Consider the following 18,308-nt stretch of genomic DNA (forward strand, 5'->3'; position numbering starts at 1 on the left):
GCAGTAAATACAATTAGGAATGACAGAACCTAGTGTGTGCCCTCTTACTTGATTTATCTATGGCCTTTGACACAGTCTCTCACTCTATTCTTTACAAAAACTTCATAACCTAAGACTCAACACCACTGCTATATTATGTTTTTGTAGCTACCTCCAAAATAGAGATCAGGCTGTCAAGTGCAAAAGGCATCTCATCTTTCCTGTCCGTCCTGGTCTGTGTACCACATGGATTAATCTTGGGACTCATTCTCTTTAACATCTTCATCACTGACCTACATAAAGCATGTAAAATTGCATCCCTAGTACAGTATTCAGATGACTCCACAGTAATCTGTATCACAAACTACAAGAACTTACCCAAGAGTCCTTCTCCTCTATAGAAACCGTGCTGACATCTGCTCAGCTATTCTTTAACCTAAGTAAATCCAAACTAATCCTATTTACTCCAAGCAGCTTACAATCAACAAAATCTCCTTCTCAGTTACCTCATCCAACAAAACAAAAATCAAACTTGTCCCACATATTGGCATATGTGTAGATGAGAACCTAAATTTGACACACACATCCAAAATATAGTGAAAGAAATTACACCAAAAATTAAGAAAACACATTGTCTCTTCTCTCCTGTTGCCTACTGTAAAGTATTCTGCTCACATTGTTAACAACATCCAAGTGATCTTGCTAAACAAACTTGAGCAATATTACTACAAAATAGTATGATTCGCTGCCAACTTTTCTGTAGAACCTACTACCGTGCTGCCCTAAGGGAATTACAGTGGCTGGAATTCCCACATTATCTAACCTATTCACAACTTCCACATATCCATAACGTTGTCTATAAACATAACAAGTGGCCATCCATTTCCAAGCTGATACAAATACGTAACCTTTCCAGGCCACTACATTCATTGGACAAATACCTCTTACATATATCCAAACCCAACAATTCTGCTGGCAAATCACTACTCTTCCACCACCTTCTTAAATCCTGGAACACTATCCCACTAGCAATACGACAAGAGCACTCCTTAAAGTCATTTAAAACTCAACAAAACTCCTTGCTACGCAGTTGCCAGCTGTGTACACATAATGTTCCTGTTTATTCTCCAAACCATTACTGTCACCACTCTTATGTAACTGGCCATAATACAGCTACTTCTTCACAATCTCTAACTGTCTGACTGTCATCTACCCCTCTCTGCTAATATCTCTATCCCTCTTTTACCTGCACCTCCTCAGTACTCCTTTATAATTTGTAACCATCTTTATCCTATAATTATTTCACTGTCTCCTGCTCAATATCTAATTACAACTGTTTCCATCTGAAAGTAACTAGACTCTTATAAACTTGATATTAGGTAATATGTTACTGTATTCTTCGTTTAACTGTCATGTTAAACCTGGTTGCCTCATGGTTTTGGCGTCTTTTCAGGCTTGTTGGCTGTTGGTGAAGCACCCACCAAGAGGAGAAAACGCTGAGAGAAGAAAGGAGCCCCTTTTGAGATTTTAAGTATTTTTCCTCTGTTTATTTGCTAAGTTTTTCTGCATAGCCACCTATTTTGAGCATTTTCTGGCTTGTTAAACTTGATTTTTGCATTAGTAACTGTATTTAGAGCACAACCTAGAGCTGTTTACTGAATTTCCTGTTTGCACTTATTTTTAAAATCGTTTTTTTCTCAAAACTTGCATTTTATCTGTCTTTGGCCTAGCACTCTTGTGTGGGGTCATTTACTGCACTGTTATAACTTGTTGATACTTGTGAACATCTGCTATCTCTGAAAAAAACAAAAAAAATCTTGCTTTTTTCCCACTTTTCTGAGATTTAAAAAAGTTCAGTTACAGGCTTGCTGTTCTTGAACTGTTTCTAAGTTTCTTGGAGGCCATTTTTTGATTGGGCTAAAGGGAAGTCTCTCTGTTGATCAGTGGCAGTGAAAAACATTGAGCAGCCTGCCTGCCCCTGTGGGAGTGGTTACTGACTTGATACTGTAGTTTTATTGGTCATTTTGGGTCAATTCCAAACTCTTTCATCTTCCTCTCTTAAAACCTGGTTGCCTCGTGGTTTTGGCGTCTTTTCAAGCTTGTTGGCTGTTGGTGAAGCACCCACCAAGAGGAGAAAACGCTGAGAGAAGAAAGGAGCCACTTTTGAGATTTTAAGTATTTTTCCTCTGTTTATTTGCTAAGTTTTTCTGCATAGCCACTTATTTTGAGCATTTTCTGGCTTGTTAAACTTGATTTCTGCATTAGTAACTGTATTTAGAGCACAACCTAGAGCTGTTTACTGAATGTCCTGTTTGCACTTATTTTTAAAATCGTTTTTTTCTCAAAACTTGCATTTTATCTGTCTTTGGCCTAGCACTCTTGTGTAGGGTCATTTACCGCACTGTTATAACTTGTTGATACTTGTGAACCTCTGCTATCTCTGAAAAAAACAAAAAAACAAAAAAAATCTTGCTTTTTTCCCACTTTTCTGAGATTTAAAAAAGTTCAGTTACAGGCTTGCTGTTCTAAGTTTCTTGGAGGCCATTTTTTGCTTGGGCTAAAGGGAAGTCTCTGTGTTGATCAGTGGCAGTGAAAAACATTGAGCAGCCTGCCTGCTCCTGTGGGAGTGGTTACTGACTTGAAACTGTTGTTTTATTGGACATTTTGGGTCAATTCCAAACTCCTTCATCTTCCTCTCTTAAAACCCTCTTTTGCGCGGTTTTGCGCATTTTTGTGCATAGCGCAACAGCGGGCAGCGCCGCCTAATTGGGTTTAAACTATTCCTGGCTCCACAAAGTCTGCTCTTCACTTTTTCCCTTAGAACTGCTCTATCTCTCAATTTAAACACCATATTCTCATTCTAAGGATTCTAAGTAATCCTACAAGTTAGTACTATTAAACCATAAGCACTACTTACTCTTATACTCTCTACGATTACCCTGTCCTCTATTGGTCCGTCTTAAATTCAGTTTCCCTATATTACTCTAGCATGTCCAAAGGTCAGTCAATGGTTTCCTCTCCAGTCCAGCTGGTGAATCTGGGAATTTTGAGGCAATGTTACAACTGTCTCATGTACACGGACAACCCTCTCCTCCTCCAAACAGGTTCAAATATATGTGAGAGATGCAACTATTTAGCCAAACTGGAGGCTGAGCTCTCTCATCTCAAAACTGGTGTAACCAGTTAGGAGGAGAAGGTAACCTCACACAACACAATTCCAGTATCACATAATCCCACCACATCAGCGAACCAAACACATAAATACACAAAAACATACTCGGAGGCTCTAAATAAAAATCTACTTAAGCAACAGAGACCTCCAAAGCAGACATCCAAGCAAATGCTACCTCAAAACAAAACACGCACAACACATAGCCCACAAAGTCAGTGTGCCAAGCAGCCACAGCCCTTAAGGCTGAATAACACACCTGATACTCTTGTAATAGGTGACTCTATTGTCAGACACACTGACGTCCCGCTCACCAGGCTGAATAAAGAGAAGGTCACGGTGAGCTGCCTGTCAGGTGCTAGGATCCGCCACATAACGCAAGCACTCAGGTCACTCCAAAGCAAATACAAATATGACTCAGTCATTGTACATGCTGGTGTGAATGACCTGAGACGTACCTCCCTGGACTACATGAAAAGAGACATAGAGGAGCTCTCTGATCATGTAGCCCAGGCTGGTATGACCCTGACCTTGAGCAGCATCTTACCCTCACCTAGAATGATGCCACAGTACAAAGACAAAATGATCGATTTTAACAATTGGCTAAAATTTTTGTGTCATTCAAAGGGGTTCCAGTGTCTGTCAGCCTGGGATTACATGCTCGACAAGCCACGTTGCTTCGCTAGGGGCGGCTTGCACCTGTCACCACTGGGCTTTCGGATATTGGCAAAGGCTCTTGCCACCCCCATAGTGCCTTTTTTAGGCAAGGCTCAAAAGTCAAACCCACCCCCATAGACAGCACAAGGAACAAGAAACTAAGGGTAATGCTGCTTAACGCCAGAAGTCTTAACCTCAAGATGCACGCACTCGAAGCTCTCCTCAGTATGGAGAACATCGATATCTGTGCAGTGACAGAAACCTGGTTCAAGGCTCCAGAGAGCACCCCAGCACTACCAGGCTATACCTCATATCATGCTTTTCGGCTCCAAAACCCGGACTGAACCACAAAAGGAGGGGGAGTTTCCATATTTATCAAGGATATCCACACCTCCAGGTTAGTGGCATTGCACGAAGTATCGGAGACCATCCATGTGCAACTAACAGTGGGCAAGACTGCTTTTCAGTTTATAGCATCCTACAGACCACCCTCTCAAAGTCAGGAATCCCACTCGGCTTTCCTGAAAACATTGGAGAACATGAAGATCTCTCCGAACACCATTATATTGGGCGACTTCAACTACCCAAACATTGACTGGGAGCACTACTCAAGCCCCAGCACCTTAGCCCAAAGGTTCCTGGAAATTATAAACTCAAATGCTATGGAACAAATTGTTACCACTCCCACAAGCGGGGAAAACATACTGGACCTGATCATCACCAACATGGGGACTCTATGCTCCACACCAGAAGTATATCCCTCATTGGTAAGATCAGACCATAAATTAATTTCACTGGATGTCCACATCCCGACCCCACCCCCAGCCCAGAAAACCACAGTGAAAAACTTCTCAAAAGCGAACTTCTCACTTCTCAAAACCAAAGTGGAATCCTTCAGGGCCCCAGGGCCAGTGGAAACTACGGCCCAAACTGCAGAATCTTATATAAACGCATTCTATGGACATCTCCAGGAATGCATGGATCATGCTATCCCAAACAAAACCAAGACCCAGTCATCCAAAGGCAGGCGTCCAGTCTGGTGGACCCCTGCCATAAATAAACTGTACAACAGAAGGAGGAAGCTACTACATGATAGAGCAAAATCCCTAATAGGGAAGGCATCTCTGAACAGTACTAGCAAAAAATTACGATCCCTCATAAAATCCTCCAAGGCCAGCTTCGAGAGAAAAATTGCACAGGATGCCAAAGACAATCATAAGGCTTTTTTCAGTTATGTTAGGAACCTGGGATGCAACTCCCAGACTTGTTCAGAGTTGATTCTAAACGACAAAACATACACTGAACCCACAGGCATCGCCAATATCCTGGCAGACAGGTTCAGTGCAAACTTCTCCACCCCCTCCCCCCCAAAAGAGCAAGTATCTATCCCGGCAGAGGGCTGCCTCCCAAACATCTCTGATGCTCAGGTGAAGGCTGCCCTCTCCAAAGCAAAAAACACTGCTTTCATGGGACCAGATGGCGTCCCAGGTTGCATCCTACATGAACTCCAAGAGGAACTAATCCCTCAAATAAAACAGATGTACAATCTCAGCCTCACTACAGGATATGTGCCCACAGAATGGCATACAGCAACAGTGGTCCTACTCCACAAAGGTGGAGCCTCTACGGACCCTGGAAACTATCGCCCCATAAGTCTGACTAGCTTAGTCTGCAAGGCTATGGAGAGGATCATCATGGAGCTCATAAACAAAGACATTGGGGACCTACAGACACTAGATCCTACCCAGTTCGGCTTTGTCAAGGGCAGATCCTGCCTTTTGAACCTGGTTGACTTCTTCGAAACAGTCACCAAAGCCATAGATGAAGGGAAGGTAGTCCACACAGCCTATCTGGACCTTGCAAAGGCATTTGACACAATACCCCACTCGGGCATCATAGATAAGCTATCCAGCTTAAATATAAACCCCTATGTCACAAGATGGGTCACAAACTGGCTCAAAGACAGAACCCACAGTATGAGAGTTTCTGGAGCCATGTTTGACTTGAAACCGGTCACAAGTGGTGTCCCACAGGGTTCTGTCCTGGGACCACTCTTGTTTGGTATATACTTTTCCGAGGTACAGGCAAACGTGGGAGGACTATGGCTCACCAAGTTCGCAGACGACTGCAAACTGGGCGCCATAATCGACTCTCCAGCTGACACAAACATCCTTCAAAAAGGTCTCACAGAGACAGATAACTGGTGCCAGCACCATGGTTTAAAGCTAAATGCCAAAAAATGTATAGTCATACCCTTTGGCAAAAACAATGTGCCTACAAATTATTACATAGGCGGAAACCCATTAAGTACAGAGAAAGTTATTAGGGACCTGGGGACCCAAGTTGATAGCAATCTCTCCTTTGAAAACCACATTGCCAAAGGGGTTAGAAAGACCTTCTACATAGCCCACCTCATCACGAAGGGTTTCACATCTAGATCAAGAGAGGTAATCGTGCCCCTTTATTCATCCCTCATCAGGCCCATCATAGAATACAATGCCCCTTTTGGGATGTACCTTACCCGACACCTGCAGCAATTAGAAAGACCCCAGAAGTATCTCACCAAGAGGATCAAGGGTCTCAAACAGATGCCATATGCTGCTCAGTTAAAAAAACTCCAGCTCTACTCAGTTGCATACCGCCTACTTCGAGGCGATCTATGCCTGACATACAAAGCTATATCAAATCCAGAATTAATGGACATGCTCCACCTCAGTAAATCTAAATCCCTTAGAGCCACATGCTCGAGGGACTTGAACCTCAGCGCAGAAATAAATAGAACTTGCTGGAGGGACAGGTTCATAACCCAGAGGCTCCCTTCACTCTGGAATAGAATTCCAGTTCATGTGAGGCAGAGCACCTCACTGAATCTCTTCAAGAAGAATCTCGATAGGTGGATGGGGGATCGTAGGTTTGTCCCAGGGATTACTCCCGTGTCACTATTAGACAGAGGCACAGTAAACTAAACCTTAAAAAGGGCACAGTATATTCAAATCAAGGGGTGGCATAAGCCATACAGAATCGGGCTAGGCTTATAATTGCCCCAGGGCAGATAGCCTAGTATGAACCTATGAACCTATGTTTTCATTAACTGTCATATAATTACAATTCTGTGTATGTTCATTTATTATTCTATTTACTGTTTTATGCATATACATTTTTTTGATTAACTGTCATATCATTACTAGTCTATGCATGTATGTACATTTATTATGTAAATCTTGTATAACTTCCTTTTACCCCTTCTGTAAAATGGAGCATTACCATCCATTTGCATGGATGCATCAGTCTCCATGACCCTGTGCTGAAAATGGGACTTGTCGTTGGACTTTCCCAGTAAAGAAGGGCAATAAATAAATAAAATCCTGTTTCCATGACCTAACAGCAGATGTCACACTGTGTGGAATGTGTGATTGCAACTGCCTTTGTTAAGTTGTATGAAAAGAATCTTTTTTTTTAAAAAAACATCTTTATTAAATCCCTTTTTGAGCAGTGACATAGGTTCATAGGTATAACTTAGGCTGATGACCATCAGGGCCTTTATAAGCCTAGCCATGCAATCCAACACAATTGTGTCCCTATGTATCATGGACGTTTATTAGGAGTGGGTATGTTAGGAAGTTTCTAGAGATTATTTGGGGGGGTGTTAGTTTGGACATTACTGTCTACCTCTTTTATCAGAGACCTGGGGTGAATTTCTGATTTTCCATCCACTGGTCAAGGTTATGCTTAAATAGGTTTAAGGTTGGACTCTGCTTCATATGGATGGGGAGCCAATTCCAGAGCATTGAAATCCTCCGAGTCACATATCTGTCCTGCCATCATGTCTTTTTTATGTCACAAGTAAAATTTAAATCCTTGGATCTAGTGATTCTGATAATGTTCATTTTACAGATATGTAAAAGGTCCATCAGAGATGGGTCTGAGTATGCCTTGTATGCTAGGCATAGAACAAGTCTCTCAGTAACCTATAGAAGACAGAGTGTAGAGACAGGTATTTTAGGTTGTCCATATAGGACAATCTGTTGGTAAGGAACCTTTGTGGTCATTCCAGCTGTTGCATATGTTTAGACAGGTACATGTCAGAGGGGGCATTATACTCAGTGATGGGTCTGATAAGAGCAGAATAAAGTGGCACTATGACTTCCTTTGACCAGGATCCATGGCTTTACTTTTAAGTTGGGTGACATAGAAGGATTTTCAGACTGCCTTGGTCACATGTAGGTCAAAGGCAAGATTACTATCAGCATATGTTCCCATATCCCTGACTACTAGGTCAGCTCTTAGGGGTGTCTTATCATTGGAGTAACTAGTGTGGGTTGCAGTTTTCCCACAAGGCACTATAATGCATTTCTTGGCATTGAGTTTCAGTCTGTGAATTTGGCACCAGTCATTTGCCTGTGTCAGACCCACTTGTAACATGTTTGTGTCATGGTGGGAATCTATGGTAGCTCCCAATTTGCAGTCATCTGCGAACTTGGTCAGCCAAAGGCCCTTGACATTTGCCTTTACTGAGAAGTAGATGCCAAATAGGAGTAGTCCCAGCACAGAAACCTGAAGTACCCCACTGATGACTGGTCTCTTAGTGGAGGTTGTATCACTAATTCTGACTTCCTGGGTCCTGTTTGTGAGCCAGCAAGCAATCCAATGAGTTACTTAGGGGTTTATGCCCAGTTTGGTGAGTTTGTCAACTATACCCAAGTGGGGTATTGTATCGAATGTCTTTTCCAGGTCTCGGTAGGCAGTATGCCTTGCTTTTCCTCATCCATTGCCTTAGTGACCTTCTGAAAGAACTCCATTGGGTTTAGTAGGCATGACATTCCCTTGACACAGCTAAACTGGGTTGGGTCCAATGTCTGAGGATTGTCTATGTCTTTGTTGATCATTTCCATGATAATTCATTCTGTGGCTTTAGGTCTGTAATTTCTGGGGCTGGTTGATGGTCCACCCTTGTGAGGTGGGATGACTGTTGCAGTCCTTCATTCTCGTGGTACAAAGCCTATTTTGAGGCTGTAGTTGAAAAGTGCCTCAAGTGGTCCTGATAGGTCATGTTTCAAGCTATTTAGGAGGTATCAGTGCATATTGTCAGAGCCCACTAAGGCTGCATTTTTGGCCTTAGCAAACATCTCCAGGACCTGCTGCCATTAATAGTAGGGGGGATTGTGCTGTAAGTATTTCATGGGACAGAAGGAGTGGAGTGGGAAATGGAGTTTGAGCTGAATTTGTCAGCCAGTAAATTTACTATGTCACTCTGCTAAGTGAAGGTGGCACCATTAACAACCAGTTTGGCAAACTGATGTGTGCTGGCCTTGAGGTTTCCGACGTGGCTGTAGAAGGCCTTGTGGTTGCCTTTAGCCTGTGAAGCTATTTTGACTTCATAATTGGCCTTGTTAGACTTAGTCATCTTAGTTTCCTGTTTAGTTTAATTAGAGAGCTCATATCATTATAGGAATTGCTCGTCCTGATTTTAACCATGACTTTTTCTCTTTTGTTATATACCCTATTAAGGTTAGGTTTCCACCAGTGAGGTTTATTTTTAGAGTTTGTTTTGGGCTTATTTCTATTAGGTATAGCAGCCTCTATACAGCCATTTACACGGTTGTACAAGGTCTCTGTGAACAATCTTGCATAGGTTCCTGTGAACTCGGGGTTGGGAGGGGCAGTGAATTTTGACAAGCTATTGCTTAATAGGATGTAATTTGCAATGGAGTAGTTCCTAACTTTTGCAGGGTTTTCTGGGGTTACCTAGTTGATTTTTATTTCAAAGTGACAGCTGTGTGGTCTGACCTCACCAGTGAGGATATGACACTGTGTGTTAATAAAGTCCTGGAATTGTTGTAGGTGTGAATATGAGGCAGTGTATTTTTCCATGTCTGTAGAGGAATAGTTAAAGTCTCCAATGAATAGGGTATTTGGTTTAAGGGTTTATGTCTCCAATAGGTTTAGGTAAGAGCTATGGGATTCTAGAGATAAAGAGGTAGAGCTATAGCTTGCTAAGATATGGTATGGGACTTTGCCTATGGTAATTTGCATGTAGATAAATTTCAGGGTATCCTCCTGTTTAGCCAAAGTAGAGTTATATTTGTTGCTAATACAGATTAAGATTTCTCCACCTTTTGTTCCTGTCTGTGCAGCTGATGGTTTAAATGTGTGGAAGGCACTGAAGCCTTGCACTGCCAGAGCACTTTCTACGGATTTAAACTGTACCTCAGTAACAGCACATCTGTCTATATTCTTCAGATTGAGGAGAGAGTGTAGGGTGTAGAGTTTCTAGTTTAGGGTCCTACCATTGAACAATAACACTTTTAGGTTTCTTTTGGTTTTATTTGCTATGTCCATAGGTTTGTCAATTTGGTATTGCCTACAAAAGGCTGTAAGGGATTGGATAAAGTTTTAGCCAATATTCGGAAGCCAAGGGTGACAGGAGCAGACCATCCTTTGTAAAGCAACTTGGTCTGTTAGCCATGTTCTCCCATGCTGACAAATATTAAATCCCCTGGAAAGCCACCAGAACCTAAGCCGGTTATTGAAGTCAACCATCTTTTGTTCATACTGTGGCATCACCCTTGGTGAAGGTAAAATGCTGTTCAGTGCAAGGCCATACCTGCATGAGACGCACATTCAGAAAGATTAACAATATCTCTCATCACAAAGCCCAGGTAAGTAGATCTCAGGTTTTTAACACCATATGGACTATGATAGAATCATATGTGTATCTGTGATGTAGTGACTTGAGTGCACTGGTAAAGTGGATGATCCTGGCTCCAGATGAGCAACTAACCTTTATCTTCTCTTTGTTTAGTCTGGTGAGTGGGCCATATATATGCTATACAATGGAGTCCCCTATGACAAGAGTCCTGGTTTATGTGTTGGCTTGCCTTATGGGCTTTGCTGTTGGGGCTCCATTGAGTGTAGGCATATGTGTGGTGTTTGGTGTTACTTTTGGTGAATGATTCAGAGATTGCTGAGGCTGGGAATTGCTGTTTAAAGGTTTAGGAGGTCTTTGAGGTTTGGGAAGATTTTTAGTAACTCAGCATAGGTTGGTCTATGTGTGGTGTACACTGTGTGAGGTGGATGTTGTGTGCGTTCTTGATAACCTTGTAAGATTTTTGCCTCCAGTAAAATTGTGAATGTGCATCTGTTGTATACTATGTTTTTTAAAGTATTAACTGGTTGTCTGTGAACATTAGACATTTGCTGCATTGTCTCAGAATACTCATATCTACCAAGCTGGCTACGGAAACATTTCAAAATTGCATATCCATGTTGTCTGGACCTTTATTTGGGTGAGCTATTGTAGGCCATGGACTGGGTTATACAGAGGTCTCCTTGGGTAGTCTCTGGGATTTGGCACTGGACTAGGTTAGATTGTGCCAAGATTTGACAGTAGTACTATTTAATGTGCAAACTACTTGCTCTAAGCATGTCTCCATGCAGTGGCTTTGTTATGGCCACACTAAGTTATATGCTTCGGTTCTAAAGGAAATTTAATAGATAAATTCACTTTGTGGGTTTTTTGTGTCTATACAGGGCACTGTTAACCTTTTGATATAATAATACCAGGAGAGATTGCTTGAGAGTATAATGCTATAACAAATCAACTTAAACTACCTTGCAATGCAATTTCAAGTATTAGTTACCTTTAGAATGATTGAATCGCAAAATGAACAAATAAAGCAGTAGCACTAGAAGTTAACTAAAGTGCAAAACAATAAATTAAATCTATTTATTTATTTTTATTTATTTATTTTTGTTGACCGGGCTAGTCTAGCTCGATACATATCCATTTTCAGCAGAGGCCCAGGGAGAAAAGCTCTATCTACCAAAGATGGAGCATGGTTAACTCAGGACCCCCTGAGAGTGTTATGAGTGCACCAAGCAGATGGGAGCTCTAGGAAAATGAGTAGTACATAGTTTGTAGTAAGGGAGATTTACTCAAGAGCAATCCAAGTTTGTTGGGTGGGCATGTAGTATTAAGAATATATAGAAACTAGTAGGTGGGAATTGGGAAGGTACTTAAATAGTTTACACAACAGACCATAGCAATGAAAGAAGGGAGGGAGGGACTTTAGAAGTCAGATTACCATAAGGGGCAGAAGCCAGAGAAACAGCCTTTTAAAACCACAACAAGAAAAAGTCGGGATAGTTAGGACAAAAATTCAGACTGGAATTCTAGTCCTATGGTTAGAATTTCAGAAACTTTTAGCTTAATGTTTCACTGGATGGGAGGGGTAGATTGAAAGAACAGGGGAAAACAGTAGCAAGGTAAACAGAAAGGTACTGGAATGCAACTTTAATCAAGTATATACTTCTATAAGAAATTCTGGAGCAAGATTCACAAGACTGTCACTACTGAAAACCTATCACAGACTAACGCACCAGACTACACAAAAGTTTACCAGTAATGCTGTAATAAATGACTAAACGAGGCTCAAATCTGGCAGTAGATTATACTCCTGCCCCAACTGTGAAATATGCTGCAAAAGTGAGGCCCCAGACTGGGTTCAGAAATGCAACAAAAAGCTACCTTTTCATGTAATTTTACTTATGGAAATAGAAGTGCAGTATAATCTTGCAGTAATATGCAGTCTTCACACAACTGCAAATGAAGCTACAAGACTAAGATCCCAGGACAAACAAAAAAAAAAGGCAAACAAGACTACTTTTTTGTGTAAACCATACACAAAAAACAGAAGTACAAAAATGTATCACCACTAAGGTCTCTGGAAGTGCAATTTAAAATATTTAATTAAAATTTAAATAAACAGCTTTTCTTGCTTCTCTTGATGAAAATCTTGTATCTCACACCTGTCAGAGTTGACACAAAAGAAAAAGAAAAAGTGGCCAGCACCAAACGAGTGGAAATTAATTATTTTATTGTATAGTGGCAACACCAACAAGATGTAGTGCAAAGCACTACGCCCAAAATCAGACCGATTTTGTCAAAAACTGTCTTCCTAAGTGACAACAATTACATAAGTACAACAAACAGTTTTATACTACAAGAATACAAGCAAACACAATCCCATTGGATAATTATAAATGATCATTAAGCCATGGGGAAAAAAGTCCTCCTAACTTGATAATCCAGCTTCTTTCCTTGTTATTAAGTATGGTATGCCAACTTAATTTATTTGTTCTGTCACCCTGAATGTTATCAATAATCAGAAATTTTAATGTAGCAGCACTATGTTTGACAGTCTGCCTATATAAGACACTAGAAATCCTCTTATTCCTAATGTCACTAAAGTGTTCTGACATATGTATACGGAGTGGATGGGAGGTTTGGCCAACATAAAAAGCAGAACATGAACAGGTGACCAAATAGATTACCCAGTCCGTGCTGCAATTGCAAAACATTTTATATGATAAATCATGCTAGTATTTTTACTAGAAAACTGTTTGGACTTAAGCATAAATTTGCAAAAAGGAGCAATGCCCATAAGGAAAAGAGCCAACCAACCTATCTCCAGTGAGTGTTAATTGTTGACTAGATGGTGCAAGACCTCTTCAGTGTTTATAGTGGCTAAAGTGGGAACCAAAGTCTGACCCCTATGATAAAAAAAAAAAACATGCGTCTAGGTGTTAGAAACTGAGACAATACGTCATTAGCTAGTAGAACATTCCATTGTCGGTTCGTAATATCCCTAAGGATATTAATATTCTGCCCAAAAGTAGTAACTAATGTAATAATAGAAGTATCTTGGTGAGATCTGTCTCTATACTCCAATAAGTCCACCCTATCTTGTGTTGAAGCCCAGTTACTAGCAGACATCACATCATCAAACCGATAACCCCTGACTTGAAATCTTTGAATAACGTCCTTAATGGATTAGGCATATATGCTCCTCGGACAGTACCTATGAATATTATCAAATGGACCTTATTCAAAGATTTCAAGTCAAAATTCTTCGTCAGTGCCACCACATCATACTTTTACAACCCCTAAAATTGAAAAAAACTACATCAAAGTCTCTGAGAGATACTTCTCATATTCTGTTGTAAAAATCTACATCCCATGCATCTGCATCACAGTTGACCACTACACAGTTATTTTTAAGCATATTCTTATATATTTCATGTGAAACTGCCCATCTGGCTGCATCTTCAGCTACCTCATCCATGCACAGTGCCCACCCTCTGTGAAGGAATGTCATCTACAAGATTATCCTACCAGAATGGTCCCAGTTCTCTCAAAACATCAAACTGTAATTGATTGCAAATTCAGTGGTAGGAATCTATTTTTCAGATGGTTGAAGTCCTAGACTGAAAGGTAGAGTGCAACACTATAACCATATATAAAATGATTATCAGAGCACAAACAATAGTTGTTTGATGCAGAATGCGTACTAAGATGTGTGGAAATACAATTGACTTTACCAATGATCACAATTTGATAGGGAATCAAAGAAAGAAAACGCTGTCAGCTTGTTAATAGCTCAGTAAAAATAGGCCCTTATTTCTGGCAAAACCCTACAAATGAATAGAGTAGTTCTGTAACTTAATCAGTCACTATGGTTTTACTTTATTAGATACAATATTTTCACAACCAAGTTAACAATTAAGCAACCAGAAGCCTAAATATAGCTAGAGTCATACAGCATTAACACCAGCTAAAGTAAAATGAATCCGTTACCTCAGAATATTTGAAATAATAAAATGTGTCAGACATAAGCATTAAGAAACCAATCAAAAATCCAAGACATTTTAAGGCAGCAAAAAATTCTTGATGCGAAAACATAATTTGCTCGTAAGTGGCACAATATTCCCACACACACAGGTGGTGTTAAAATGCATTTTGAACTGCAGATAGTTTTGTTTTAAGACATGACTGCTTTTTTCACATCTGCAACATACACCTTTTTTTTTTAAGTTTACAGGTGCTGCGGAAGTCGTGCATGCTCTTTAAGGGCTGCAGTCGAATTCCTTGTCTGAGAATAATACAAAGTAGTATTTAAAAAATAAAACAAAACTGAACTGCTATTATCATTAAAAAAGAAGAAAGAAAACACTTTTAAATGAAAGTGGGGGGCTGGCTGCAGCCCAACAGCCAGTGGTGTAAGCAACCCTTGTGTGTGTGTGTGTGTGTGTGTGTCTCTCTAATAGATCACCTCTTTAGACTTGTGCTTCATTGCTTGAAAGTTGCATTAAACTCATTTGACAATCAAGTCTTCAGTACAGCTACATGCTCTCCTATAAAAATTGTTTATCTTTACAAAGCCCTCACTATCCTTCTAAATTAATACCAAAAAAAACTACCTAACACTGTCATAAATACGTTTTATATATGTATATATACATTAATACATATATGTATGTATATATGTAGATATATATATATATATATATATATATGTGTAAATATATATATATATATATATATATATATATATATACATACATACACACACACACACACACACACACACACACACACACACACACACATATATATATATATATATATAGAGAGAGAGATTAACAGTCACTTTAGAACAGGCACTGAAAACTATCCACATTTAATGAATGGGAAACAGTAATATAATTTAACAAAAATGGAAAATGAGCAAGTGAAATACAAGGGGATGGGTTAGCATACTATGCATCATATCTTGAACTGTAGGATTAGGGAAAGGGGCTACTTGTAGCATTGCCAATAGTAGTTTCTGTCTTTTGTATTTAGAAATAAAACAATCTTTTTTAACCAGCTTTACAGTTTTGAAAACAAAGACTTATTTACAGGTAAATAAAATCCAGCTTTCTTTTATCCCTTAATGTGAAATCAGAAAATAAAATCCAGACTATTCACCAGGTTTCATATTGCATTTCACAGTTGTATTACTTCTCCATGCAGGGTTTTCCCAAAGTCTAAGATATTTTTTATGCCCCTAGGAACTTTTTTTTTCTACCACCAAACAGTGCAACCCCATCATCCTTTCTATATAGAACATTTCTGTTCCTCCTTATTCTTTCAGAATATAAAAACATTCCTGCTACTCCACCACAATTCAGTATAGAGTAACACTTCAATACTCCTGTTACTTCTTCAGGATGGTGTAGAGCTTCTCTCACACATGGCTTGACAGAAAGTTCACTGCAGACCCTTTATAACTCAGAGGTCTTGAGACTGAAATCTTGACAAAATGCCTGCTTCTTTGATGGTGCTCATTTTATTTCACAAAATATACATGCTCCTTGTTGAGATTTCTGTCTGCCCTGTTTGTGTGTGTGTGTGTGTGTGTGTGTGTGTGTGTGTGTGTGTGTGCGCGCGCGCGCATGCATGAGTGTGGGGGTATGTGGGGGTGGGGCTGTGTGTCTCTGCTTCTTAAAGGGTCTATTCCCTGTTTCAGTAGCCACCACTATGCTATGATACTCTCCCCATACAGAACCACTGACGAGTCCCAGAGCATGGGCTGTATGCCTGAAACAGCCCCTGTGCACTTAATTGACCGTGACTCAAATGATTTTTAATTTGGAAGTAAGTCTGGAAGGTCATTGACCAAAAAGGCAAGTTAGCATTGCTGTCTTTCTGTCTGTACACCCATTGAAAGTGGGACATGGTCTGTGGTAATGATAAATGTCCTACCCACTAAATAATGTTTGAGGTTAGTGAGGACACATTTGATTACCAGACGTTCACATACTATTGTAGACTATAGTTTCTCAACATTGCTAAGCTTTCAGCTAGTATAACATGTTAAGGTCCTCAAATGAAAAAGTACAGCACTAATTCCCACACTGCAGGTGTCAACACAGACCAAGATCTTCTAGAGAATATAGAGCTATCAGTATATGCTCTGAGGACAACAGCCTTTTTATAGATTCTTGAAATTTACAAAGCAGTCAGCTTTCTGATACTGTTGCTCATTGGCATCTGCATCTTCCAAAAATAACAAGTCCACCTGATTTATTTTACATTTGGGACAACCCAGTGTAATATTACCTCATTCTTATACATACCATCATTGTAGAGGTAACTCCACTGACCCCTCCAACTATTATCCTATTGCTATACTATCCCCACTTTCCAAAATTCATGAAAAGTGCATCCACTCTCAACTACTGAAACACCTACTTGTTAATAACCTTCTTACTCCCACCCAATACGGCTTCAGAACTCACCATAGTACTTCTACAGCTCTGCTCTCATTTACCCAAACAGTATCAGAAGCCCGTGACAACAACCTACTAGTTTCTTGTCTTTTCTTTGACCTCTCCAAAGCTTTTGATACTCTGTCACACTAAATTAATCAATAAACTACATGACCTTTATCACTCTACCCCATCTCTATGATGGTTTTCCAGCAACTTAGCTAATAGAAAGCAATCCATACATTGGAAAACTGTCACCTCCCCTTTCCTTCCTGTCAACACTGGTGTATCCCAAGGATCAATATTAGGACCTCTTCTATTTAATATTTTACCAACAATCTATCTTCTGCCTCCAACTTATCCACCCTCTTACAGTATACCGATGACTCCACCCTTATTAGCACTGCCCATAGTATCCCTGACCTCCTTGCCCATACCCAGAACACTTTCACATCTATTGAAACCTGGCTCACCACCAGTCAACTAATTCTAAACCCTAAAAAGACAAAACTTTTACTTTTCCTCCTCAAAAGACTGGCACCTCACAAATCCACATTCTCTGTTACCTCCCATAACAATACCATCATCAGATCCAAACCTTATACAAAATTACTAGGTGTTATAATTGATGATGAACTAAAATTTGACACACATCCATCATTCCATAAAAAAAAAACACCAGAAACCTGGTCTCCCTAGCCCTGTCTCTCCTATTACCCTGTCTTCTGTATGCTTCTCCAGTTTTCACCAACCTGCAATCTTCTCTTCTCTCCAAACTAGAGCAAACATACAATAAAGTAGCCAGATTTGCCTCTAATCTAGCTAGTAAATCTCACCACTGCCTTGCCCTTAAATCATTACAATGGCCCGAATTCCGTAAACATTTGTCTCTTTCTCAGTTGCACATCACACACTCGGTTCTATATAATCCCACTTCCTGTCCCTCCATCTCTAACATTTTGTCCCGCTATAACCCCCACCATCAACTTGCACATCTGACAAAAACCTTCTCACCATCTATAAGCCATCAAAACATATCGGCAAATCCCTGTTTAAGTACTGTGTAGCTCACATCTGGAATTCCCTTCCTCTGAAAATAAGCATCCCACATAAACTGCAATTCAAACAAGAACTCAAACATCGAAAAAATAAGAACACCAGTCCAAAACAAAAACAATAAAACAATACACTGGTGGATGAGGCTGAAAGTTCATCTTGGTTTCAGCCTCATCCACCAGTTTATTGTTTTATAACGAACTCAAACATTATTTTTTCAACACGTGGTCTTGCCCTTGTCAAGCACCTACCTGACTTCTGACTGATTTCTTTCTTTACTCTATTTCTGATCGATTCAGCTTCTCTATTTCTTTTTCTACCTGCTTTCTACTATTTCTAACTCCTCCAAAACTTT

Source organism: Protopterus annectens, chromosome 9.part0 (genome assembly GCF_019279795.1).
Source record: "Protopterus annectens isolate FY-2018-M chromosome 9.part0, PAN1.0, whole genome shotgun sequence".
Taxonomy (NCBI): Eukaryota; Metazoa; Chordata; order Ceratodontiformes; family Protopteridae; genus Protopterus; species Protopterus annectens.